Here is an 11,806-nt window from a genome sequence, read left to right as displayed (position 1 = left end):
GGAGTTTGAGGTTGCTGTGAGCTTGACGCCATGGCACTCTAGAGCCCGGGCAACAGAGCGAGACTCTGTCTCAAAAAAGTAAATAAATAAAATAAATAAATGTAACATACATTTCTACATTAAAATACAATTCTACATTAAAATATTACATGTATTTTAATTTAGAAATACAATTTTACATTGAAAATACTATTCTATGGCAAAACTGAGAATGCATTGGAGGGAAACCCGTTAAGAGTTTGGTTATTTAAAAAGTTATATATTCATGTATATGATCATATGATTAATTGCACATATGATATATGACTATATTATATGAGATATATATATATATATACAAACATACACATAGTTGATTCTCATTATTCATGGTAATTATGTTCTATAAAGCCACTGCTAACACTGAATTAGCAAATACTGAAACATTGCTTTTAGGGGAAATACAGAGTTAGGTTCCTGCAAGCCTTTGGTCACAATATTTTCATCAACTAATCACTACATAACCTTATTTTATGTATGTTTCTGTTTAAAGGTACTTTATTTAATATATATTATTAATTCATTAACATTAAACTCATGGCAACAGTACTGTATCTCACACTTGAAGGGAGCTTATTTAACACATTTATTTTTTCTATAAGACACATCACAGTCTTCTTGAACCTAGGAACACTAGACGGTACTTTAACACTACACTTGGGAACCATTTTAAACAGTGAAATCACCAAAAAACAACACACAAATGTGAAAAATCTGGCGCCAAATAGATCACGAAAAGGATACCTGTTTAGAGTGTGAGAGCTGAAACAAGAAGGCAGAACAGCACCTTGCCCAAGTTGCAAATGCGCATTGGATGACTCAAATTTTTCAGCATTGTGTGTATGTCCATGAATGACTGTGAAAGTACCACAAATATTGATTTAGGGGTTACAATAAATTTTAGTGAGAAGGAAAATTTACAAATATGGAATCTGTGAATAATAAGTACCAACTGTATATATACATATACATACATATATATGAAACTAAATCAGTGCAATGTTAGTGGAAATGAAAAGGAAGGAAGATGATCAATTAAATGTGGGAATGGGAGAGGTAGGAGGCAAGGGTGATGCTGAAGTTGCTATTTTGGAAGACTGGGTAAATGTTGGTGCTATTACCAAAAAAAATATATAATCCTGAAGAAGAGAGTCTTAGGAGAAAGAGAGAGAATACAATTTTGGAAATATGGAATTTTAGAACTGGTAAAGATAGCCAGTAATCAATTGGGAATAATATGGAACTGGAACACCAAACAGAGGCCATGACTGGAGATGTAAATTTTGATTATCAAGTTCACATAGAATACAATTGAAGCTGTAGGAATGGAAGAGGTTGTCTCCACAAGGAGGAAAAAACACAAAGAGAAAACCTTGGGGGAAAAAGCATTAAATTTAAGGCATCTAGAGGAAAAGAACCAGTGAAAAAACCAAGCAGAAAATTGGGAGGGAAAAACTCAAGGGTTTGTTTCCAGTAACAAATAAAGGCTGGTAAATGTTCCTTAGGCAGGATGGGAAGGAAAGGAAATATTTTGTATGCAAATGTATGTAATACAATTCTAAATTTGTAACATCATTTGTATATTTGTACCCTTTGCCTGTGTCATACAGTAATTTTTATCATGCTTCCAGATGGTAGAAATGGTTTACCATTGGAAACATAGGTATCCCAGAAATACACCAGAGTTCAAATGGACCAAGATGATAATATATTGTAGAAACCAGAAGGAACCCATACTACCAACCTCAAGACAGAGAAAGAAAGATAAGTATCAAAGATCATGAGAAGATGATCGATGAAGTCATATTAAGAAATACGGGTTTGAGTATCCTATTCCAGCAGGGCCTATCCAGACACAATGTATAATGAAAAAATAGGGGCAGAGAACTGGGAGAGCAGACAACAGAAAAGATCAGGTATCATGAAGCATAGACCAGAGCTTTCAGAGAGAAGACTTCTAGATCCCAGGAATGGCAGGCTGGATTAATTGAACCAACCCTCCTGCTGAAAACAACTAAAAATGATAAATATAATAAACATCTTTCCAACACCCACAAAGAGCTACTAAGGAAATAATGGCCTTAGGAATGGCCTTTATTATTTCCTACTAAGGAAATAATAAAGCTAAGTAAGGAAATAATGGCCAAACAAGAACCTAGGAAGGCAAATGAACACAAAAATCACTTTCATCCTGAGAGTATTTGCCCAACTAAGAAATTTTGAATCTTAATTTTCTCAAGAAAGGGAGAGTCCCTTGTTGGAAGAAAACTAGAAGTTCACATCCAGGATACACACTAGTTGAGGAGTAAACTAGGACACCCTCCTCACAATAAACTGGACAATAGCTGTACCCTCATTGTCTAGGAAGCTCAGTAGTAAACGAGCCCTCATCACATCACACATCTCATATTTACATTGTCTGAGTGGTTTAGGGATCCTGAAGCACTGAATTTGAACTAAGATGAGCCTAGACTGGTGGTGCCCAAATGCACTGTGGAAGTGAGTTCAAAACCTGTCTGGGAATAAAGTATCATCATCTTGGATTCCATTATTCCTGCAAATAATTTTTTTAATATGATGACTAGCATAAAATAAAAGATAACCAGACACATACCCACAAAAGAGACACTGTGGGTAAGAAAAAAGAGACCACCTAAACAGATCCACAAAAACTCCAAATGTTGATGGAATCAGACATACTATAAAACAACCATGCTTTAATGTATTTAAAGAAATATTAATAAAAAAGCATGACAATATCTTCAGGGAATAGAATTGGCAGTATGTGAGATAGGAAGAAAAGGCTAAGGACAATAAAGTTTTGGGGAGAGAAGAAAAGATATTCTTTGCATGCATATGTGCCTATACAATGAATAAAAACATCATGATTTTCATCAAAATGCATCATTAAGCCCTACTATGTAGCAGTTATCTGTCTATTTTTTATTCTCACCTTCCTATAAAACAGCAGCTTATTTTCCTTAAAGAGTTATCACCCCCTCAACCCTGTTCATTTTCAAGTAAGGTTTACCATTCTGTAGACTTGAAGAATGGTAACATAACCCCAGCCTGACCAATTGAGGCATTTCATGCTCCTGGTCACTATGATTGATTCAGGAGTGAGACTGTTTCATTCAAGACAAAACAATGAATGTAGAACTTTTGCTGGGAGGCTGGGCGTGGTGGCTCACACCTGTAATCCTAGCACTCAGGGAGGGGAGGTTGAGGGGAGGATAGCTTGAGGTCAGGAGTTCCAGACCAGCCTGAGCAAGAGTGAGACCCCATCTCTACTAAAAATAGAAAGAAATTAGCCAGACAACTAAAGTATAAGAAATTAGCCAGGTATGAGGGCCTACGCCTGTAGTCCCAGCTACTCAGGAGGCTGAGGCAGGAGGATCATTTGAGCCCAGGAGTTTGAGGTTGCTGTGAGCTAGGATGACACCACGGCACTCTAGCCCAGGCAACAGAGTGAGACTCTGTCTCAAAACAAACAAAAAAGAACTTTTCTGGAACTACTGAGAGAGCTGAACTCCTGAGGTTGCTAACCTGGTAGTCTGCAGGTCTGGTGGCTATCTTGAAGCCATGAGGAGAAAACTTCCCTTTTGAAAGCCAAAACCATGAAAATAAAAGCCAAAGAAGAAAAATAGATTCCTGAAGACATCCTTTAAATATCTAGATTCTATGCCTAAATGCCTGACAAGTTTCCATTTTATGATCTAGTACGGTTTCCTTTTCTTACCTAAGCTAGTTTGAATTGAGTTTCCGTAATTTGCAAACAAAATGGTCCTGATATGGAATTGTATTCAGAGCCCTGGGCTAGGCACAAGGATAAAATATCTGAAAAAAATAGAGAGGGCGGGGGGAGATGGAGAAAGAGTCTGTCAATGAAGGAGAAAGAAAATATTAAAAGAGGAAATGATTAGAAAATTTAGATGAGACTGATCTATTGCCAATCTATCCTAAAATAATCTTCTTCTAGTTAATTTCCATAGCACTTTATCAATTACCCTTTCTTGGCACTTAAAACAGTGTACTTTGTATTGTAGCTAACACTGTATATCTTTGTCTCTGCTACAGATCTGCAAGCCCTCGCAAGCTAATAATCATAGTTCAGAGTTATAAAGTACCCTGGACAGACTTAGTAGAACTTCCTTATTTCATAAATTGAGGTAAGGAACATGTCAATTTTATCTTGGTATCCTAGATCTGTCCAGGAAGTAATTTTGACTGAATAAAGGAATGAATTAATGAAATGAAAAGGTAAAAGGAAATGGCAAAAAAAGAGAAATTAAGAAAAAGTAAGAAATAGAATGAGGATAATCTATGTATTTTGGAGAAAGGAGAAGACAGGTTGAAATACACAGAAAGGAAAAAACGAGAATAAGAGAAAGTGGAAAAACTTAAGAACATTAAGCAAAACTTGAGGAATTGTGCATGTCTCTAGTTTCAGCCTACATTATAATGCTTTCTTTTAGAATATTGACCCTTCTAGTTTTTCTTTACTAATGCAAATAAAAAAGTTTGTTTTTTAAATATCTTGAGTATACACCAAACAATAGGAGGAAGGAATTCTGGATGTTCTTCATAGTGGGGGAGCCTCGATTTAAATCATGGAAGTAGGTCAGAGATTGGAAGCACCTGGACTGACTGGTGATGGGTTTGATGGGTTTATGGAAGTCCCTCTTTTTTTTTTTTGGAGACAAGAGCAAGAGTCTGAGTCTCACTCTGTTGCCCGGGCTAGAGTGCCGGGGCATCAGCCCAGCTCACAGCAACCTCAAACTCCTGGGCTCAAGCAATCCTTCTGCCACAGCCTCCCGAGTAGCTGGGACTATAGGCATGCATCACCATGCGCGGCTAATTTTTTCTATATATTTTTAGTTGTCCAGCTAATTTCTTTCTATTTTTAGTAGAGATAGGAGGGTCTCACTCTTGCTCAGGCTGGTCTCGAACTCCTGACCTTGAGCAATCCTCACGCCTCTGCCTCCCAGAGTGCTAGGATTACCAGCATGAGCCACCGTGCCCAGCCTGAAAGTTCCTCTTGATCATCCCTGTAGAGTGTATTGTGGTTCTTAATTATTTTCCCTCCTCTTTCTTGTAGAGTAATTATCCATCTGACCCATTGTCATGGAACCTGCAGTGATTTCTTGTGGGAGAAACATAGTTCCTTGCCCCATTGACAGCAGTCTTGGTCATGCAACTTGCTTTGGTCAACAGCATATGCAACCCATGCCACATTCAAGCAGAAGCTTTAAGAATCATAGTGTGTAGTAAGTCTTGTCCTTTTTCTTTAGGTGTGAAAATGACATCTTCCAAGTAAGAGTTGCTCTTCTATCCTGGATCCTGGAATAAAAATACATGTACAACAGAGCCACAGATGGTCCTCAGATATCTTTGTCATTGAGGTCGAGGGATTAAGGGAGCATTTGTTACCACAGCAAAGCTGACTTAAGCATCATTAAATTGCCTTTGAGGCGTGAACACCAATATTTTCTAAAGTAAACTCCTGACTTACTTTGTTTCCAGGACTGCATGCTCTAAGATAAAACAGATTTGGGAAAAAAAAGTAATATTTGAAATATAATTTTGTCTGTCTTTATAAACATTTTTAAATTTCTGAACACCTGTGTTGTACATTAAAGAGAACCACAAAAATCAATCCACAATCTGCATAACTCACAGATCCACAGTGTCTGAGAATGTAACAAAAAAGAATCACCAAAACTTCTCCCAGCAGAGACTTAGATTGCTTTGCTCTCATTGCAGGAAAAATAGACTTTACTTTTAAATGTTAAAAAGAAGAAAAATCCTAAGGCAGTCTGTGTGCATAGGGGAGACCACCCCTTTCTTCACCACTACCACCATAAAAATATTTACAGACTATAAATATCTTGGTTTTGGGACCCAACTGGTCATCTGATAGTTCAGTAATGGTCTCAGTGCAGAAAGAAAAATATGTTTCTTGGTTTTAGAGGAAGGAAAAGGAAAACAACTCCAATGGTTGCATTCTTTAATTCCAAACTGCAAAGGAAATGTTTTCTTTCATGAAAAACCAGTGAAGCAAGACTCCCCTGAATTTTTATATAAAGCTCAAGAAGAAAAAAGAATGGACTATAAGGTAATATCATTTCAGAAAAGGTGGGGTTTTCATTTTTAAAAGGTGATAATAACAAGTCAGAGTTAACACCAGGAATACAATACGTATATGAGTGCATATAGGTGTAGCCAATCTGCTTCACAGCTCTCCTCCTCAAAAAAAAATCAAAATTACTTTTCCCATAACACTAAGAAATAGTACATTTTATTTCTCCTCTTTCTTTTTAAATCACAGAAAAAAAGAAAGTGAGAACTAGAGAAAACATGGAGAGATGGCTTTTACAATTCATTTGAGTTTCAGTTCCAGGGACGTTCTTCTATTTTTTTTTTTTTTCCAAAAGGCTAAATACACATAAAAAAATAATAAGAAAAATATGCTGCTCACTGCACCCTGAATCCTCATCTTTCAAGCTGGACCTGTTTGCAAGTGTCAGTTAGAGCCTGCCAACTGTAGAAGCCATATCCCTGCTGGAAAGCACTAGTGTGAGAATATCATATTTCTTCTGCAAAGTACCCATTGCAATTTGCTAATATTCTTAAGGTGAGAGGGCAGACTCGGTTTGCTAGCTGTACCCACCAAGTTGGTTTTGGAAGATGATGACTGTTGGGTGCTCAGATAAGAGAGATTTTTTAGATTCCAAATGTTTTTTATTTGTTTGTTGTTGTTGTTTTTAAGAAATATCCATCAAATGAGTGGTTAGATTTTCATTCCTGTTTGGGAAAGGATCTGTTCTTTCCCTCTTTTTGGTGACAATTCATTATTTTTACAAGATTAATCACTGGCTATAAATCTCATGTGTCTAAGGTCCTTGGCCTGCTCTTTGCTGCATCATTGTAAAATATTAGTAAATCTAATATAACAGATTGTGTCATCCAATGTATGCGTTTTTGAAAGTGGCAGCCAAATGTAAGTAAATTGAATTGGCTGACTTCTAAGAACCAGAGAGCTGTATGAGGTAGTTTGGAGTGCGTACAATCTCCGTCCTCCCTCACTGTGCACTTCCACTTCAGTAACCAAGTTCTCTAATTGCAAGCCCCTGGCTTCGCTGAGACTGGTCTTTGTTTACCATGAAGGACATTATGCAGCCCAATGAAATGGAATTTGGATTCTTCCAGTGCTTTTCCCTCCATCTCTCAGTGCACAAACAGTTGCATCAGCTTTGCCTCCAAAGCCAGTCACGCTGCAGGTGTGTGCTCCTTCCAGCTCCAGCCACTCCAGGTCCAACATGACTTCTCACAGTATTTTTAGAAGAGAAGGTATCCCTTTTCCACCTCGTATGCCCGGGCCATCATGTGGTGCAGGGATCACAAACTCAACCACTATGGATCTGCTAGATAACATAAATGGGGAAAGCGAGCAGATGAGAACTGTGGTGAATTAAAGATTGCATGTCTCATTCAGAGAGGGCAGTCATTCCTTAGCTCTGAACCAATTTTTTCACATAAGCATTTGAACCACTGAAGCCATATCTTTCCATTTTTCAGGAGAAATGTTGTATCAGTCAAGATTCAATCAAGAAAACCATGCAAAGGCAAATGTTTATGATAGATTCCAATTTCCACATGTAGCTAACAAAAGTTTTATTTTTTATATTTTTTATTGATATAGTTGTACATATTTTGGCAATACATGTAATATTTTGATACATGTATATAATGTATAATGATCAGATAAAATACATATATACATACATGCATTGCTTACCAATTAAGCCAGTGGGCCTTCAGTTTATGATAGTGAGTAAAAATCTTTCTCTAAACATGTAAATGAATAGAAGTAGCCTCTCAAAATATTTTACTGCAGTTATAGTCTCAAACGTTTTCAGAATTGCAAGGCACACTCAGTAACCTCAGGCTATTTTACTTGATGATCATTCATTTATTTACTCATTCATCCCCCAAACATTTATAGAGTGCCTGTGCTAGGAGATGGGTGAGCAGAGAGAAATAAGACATGGTGCCTGCCTTTAAGGAGCTTACAAACTACCCAAGGAGTCTGACATATAAACTAAATTACTATGGATATGAATAGCTTATTACAGGAACTTACTGACTGCAAAGAGACAAACTGTCATTGGGTCATATTTCAAATCAGTTGTCAAAACTATAGTGCTGCTTAGCTGTCCCCCAATCTCCCATGCTCTGCTCTCTCCACCCCCGTCCACTCTTCATATCGCATGTACTAATTACTGCATAGACTGAAGGAGTTGGGTATGTTTGCTGCTACGTCACGCTCACTAAAGTCCATTACTCTACCAAATTGTGCATGTCAAGGAGCCAGTTACACAGACCACCTTCTCAGACACTCTGTATATATATGTAAGTAGACGTATAACCTAAGACAGATGAGAAATAAAGACTGTTTCTGGTTGCTTTCACTTTTCTTATTTTAATTTCTCCCTTATCCTCTACCCACCCCACCCCCCAATCCCCTAACCTTAACATTCATCTCTTATGTATAGGTAGAACATAGCAAAATGCCTGGCATGACTTTGATCCATTAAAAAATAATTGAATGTTAATTTGCAAGCATTTTTAATAATATAAAAAGAAAAAAAGAAAAGAATTGAATGAAATTGAATCTCTAAAAAAACAAAAGTTTGGCATTTGCTCTTGACAATTCCCATCTTAAACCCAAAAAGGTAAATAGGTATCCAAATACACTAGACAAAGCAAGAGAGTTAGAATAGTTTTCAGATGTTTTGGAATCATTCTTTCTTGGTAATTTGCAGCTGAATTTGGGGGTCTCTAGATAGCTGAAAATCAATGAGTCAATAGTTTTTTTTTTTTTTTCTCATAGGATAGAAACTGTTGACATCCTCTGGAATACATTATAAGCTGTATTTAAAGGATGGATGGTGTTTATTGAGCACCTTCTTAGTCTAACATTTTAGGCACTATGTTAGATTGTTTACACTGTCTAATTTAATTTTTATGATTACTAAGTAGTATTACCACATTTCCAGATAAGGAAACAGACCTGGGAAAATTGAGTAACCTGTACAAAATCACACAATAGTCAGTAACAAAGTCAAAGTATACAGTATACAGTAATAAAGTCAAAGTATAAATGCAGGTCTGTCTAACCTGGGCCTTCCTCCCCTCACTAAACCACACTGCTACCTTAAAGCAGACACTGAATCAATGATCCTTGCTCTCTTGGTCATTATTTTATATTTATAGATATCTTAGTTGCCACCTGATCTTTAAGCCAAAGAAGTAAAAGAAAGCCAGAGAACAGCTAACAATTTCAAATACAGTTGTATCTGTCCAGTTTTTTTTCTGAACAAGGCTACAGTGTGATTTCAAACATGGCCATAGCAAACACATTGAGTAAAATGCCTAAGAATTGCATTCCCTGGTAATAGGTAGGATCTGGTAATAAGTACAAACATAAGATAATATTGACTATTCTCTTGTAACTTATTGCAGGAGTAGACTGGCTTCACTGAGACTGAGGATGGATGAATTTGACATATATCCATTTTACGATGCAAAGAGACAAATTGTCATTGTTTGCTATTAACATCAACCATCAATGCACCAGTGCTGTTCTGTCTCCCTCAAATCCTTCTTGGTCCAGCTACCTATTTACCCCATCCATTATACATATTACATGCATTAATAAGTGCCTATGCTGAAGTAGCTATGTGTGTCTGTTGTATGTTTTACACCCAGTAAATTCTATTACTCTATCAAATTGATCATGCAAAGAAGCCACTTGTATGCCACCTTCTCAGGTTCTCAAATCTACATTGAAGAACACAGACTCCACAGTCTACTGGAAGGTTGAAGAGGCTCTGGAGTGAACCAGATTCCCTCCCATCCACCCATCTCCAATTCTATCAATCCATAGCCCAGAACTCTTATGAGACAGAGTCTGAACAACCCCACTGCAACCACAGAAAGAAGTAGAAGAGTAAATATAAAGCATTAATTTCTAGTGTGGATAGTCTAGGCAGGAAAAAAAAATTAGAACAAGAATAGAGCCTCACATCACTTTCCTATGACTCTGAGCCAGTTCTCAACTCAAGCTTTTTTTCCAGTTCCAAAAACCTTCCACTTGAGGTTTACTTCATTCACTACTCCCTCTTAATACGTGTTCACTGATTTTCATTATTTGGGATAAATCCAGGTACATGATGAGCCTCTGTCTGTTCTGCTTCCTGAAGTGGCCCACAGGGGTGGGAGAATGTGCTTCCTACCTCGTGAGACCACACTTGCCATTGGACATTCCGCTTCCAAACTCTGTGGATCTGTGCTGTGAAAGAGAGTCTCAATGAACTATTCCCCTAGCCTGTGCCAGGGTACCCTGTCTTTTGATTCCAGCCTTGGCCCCTCAAAATCAGGGAATGTTGATAGTATTTTTCCATGATATTTATCCATTTACTCTGTGAAACTATTCCACTTTCTTAAAAGGGATAATGGTAGATCCCTTAATATTTTTCTTTAATTTGGTCCCATCTTCAATGGATCTAGCAAAAATTCAGTAAAGTTTGTGACATGATTGGTCTTCCTCCAAATTTTATATATGGCTTCTCTATTTTTTTCCTAATTTAAACTATTTTTAATTTTCTCTTGCCATTTAAAAAAATTTTTTTTATTTCAAAGTATTATAGGGATACAAATGTTTTTGGTTACATGGACAGCTTTGTAATGCTTGAGTCAGAGTTAAAAGTGTGCCCATCACCCAGACAGTGTTCACTGTACCCGTTAGTTATGTTTTCACCCATTCCCTCCCTCCCCCTGCTTGATATCCATTGAGTTTTACTTCCCTCTGTGCACATGTGTGCTTATCAGTTAGTTCCAATTTAATAGTGAGTACAGATAGTGTTTGTTTTTCCATTCTTTTGATACTTAGGATAATGGTCTGCAGTTCCTTTGTTCATTTTAGTTCAGGGTAGGAAGATTCTATGATACCCATGTTTATGCTTCTACTTCTGCCCAGAGTCTTTTGCTGAGACTTCTTCTATGTCTCCTTGCTTACAAGGCTATACCCAACCTCCCCCTATTCTGGAATTTTGATTAAAATACTAGTTTTAATCAATGGGAATTTTCTGATGCTCAATAGGGGCTTTTGTGGCCAGAAAAGACTATTTAGAATTACATGGGATTTAAATATTCCACGTGATGAATTTCCCAATTAAAAACCCAAATTTTCTTTAAGGCTTTAAGTCCATCTTAAAAATTATCTTACTTTAATTGAAACAATACAGAGATTAGCATGGCCCCTGTGTAAGGATGACATGCAAATTCGTGAAGCATCCCATTAAAAAAATTTTTTTAATAAAATTATTTTATCTGTAAATGTAGTAAATTTTGTATAAAACAAGAACAATAATTTTTAGGAGAGTCTTTAATTAATGTTTGGTCAACTAAAGCAGACTAAATTCTACATAAATGGTCCAATTTTCTAGACAATTTCCTTAAGTGTTTTAGAATGCATTTTTTAGATTAATTTATTTTCTTTTGAAGATCTTCAAATGCTTGATTAGGCAAGCACACAGTACTACTAAGAGAAATCCTTCCTAGCACTTGTATAACTCTTTTTGTCTAATAAGTTGTGTGTGGGTTGAGGGGGAGGCAGAAAGAGAGAAAATTAATTTCAAGTTCTTTTAAATATTCCAATAGTCTTTTAAAATTCAGGCAAATTCTGTTACTTACAACTTAAAAT

At 36.7% G+C, this 11,806-nt stretch overlaps 1 non-coding gene across 1 annotated transcript; it reads left to right on the top strand.

The window, feature by feature from the left end:
* The first annotated feature begins 11,303 nt into the window (after window positions 1–11,303).
* On the top strand, window positions 11,304–11,415 carry LOC138382084 (U6 spliceosomal RNA). The gene has a single exon (XR_011233256.1). It is a non-coding gene; the product is annotated as a U6 spliceosomal RNA (small nuclear RNA).
* Window positions 11,416–11,806: the final 391 nt, after the last annotated feature.

This window comes from Eulemur rufifrons, chromosome 3 (genome assembly GCF_041146395.1).
Source record: "Eulemur rufifrons isolate Redbay chromosome 3, OSU_ERuf_1, whole genome shotgun sequence".
NCBI classification, from domain to species: domain Eukaryota; kingdom Metazoa; phylum Chordata; class Mammalia; order Primates; family Lemuridae; genus Eulemur; species Eulemur rufifrons.
This window is presented reverse-complemented; position numbering and strand designations above follow the sequence as displayed.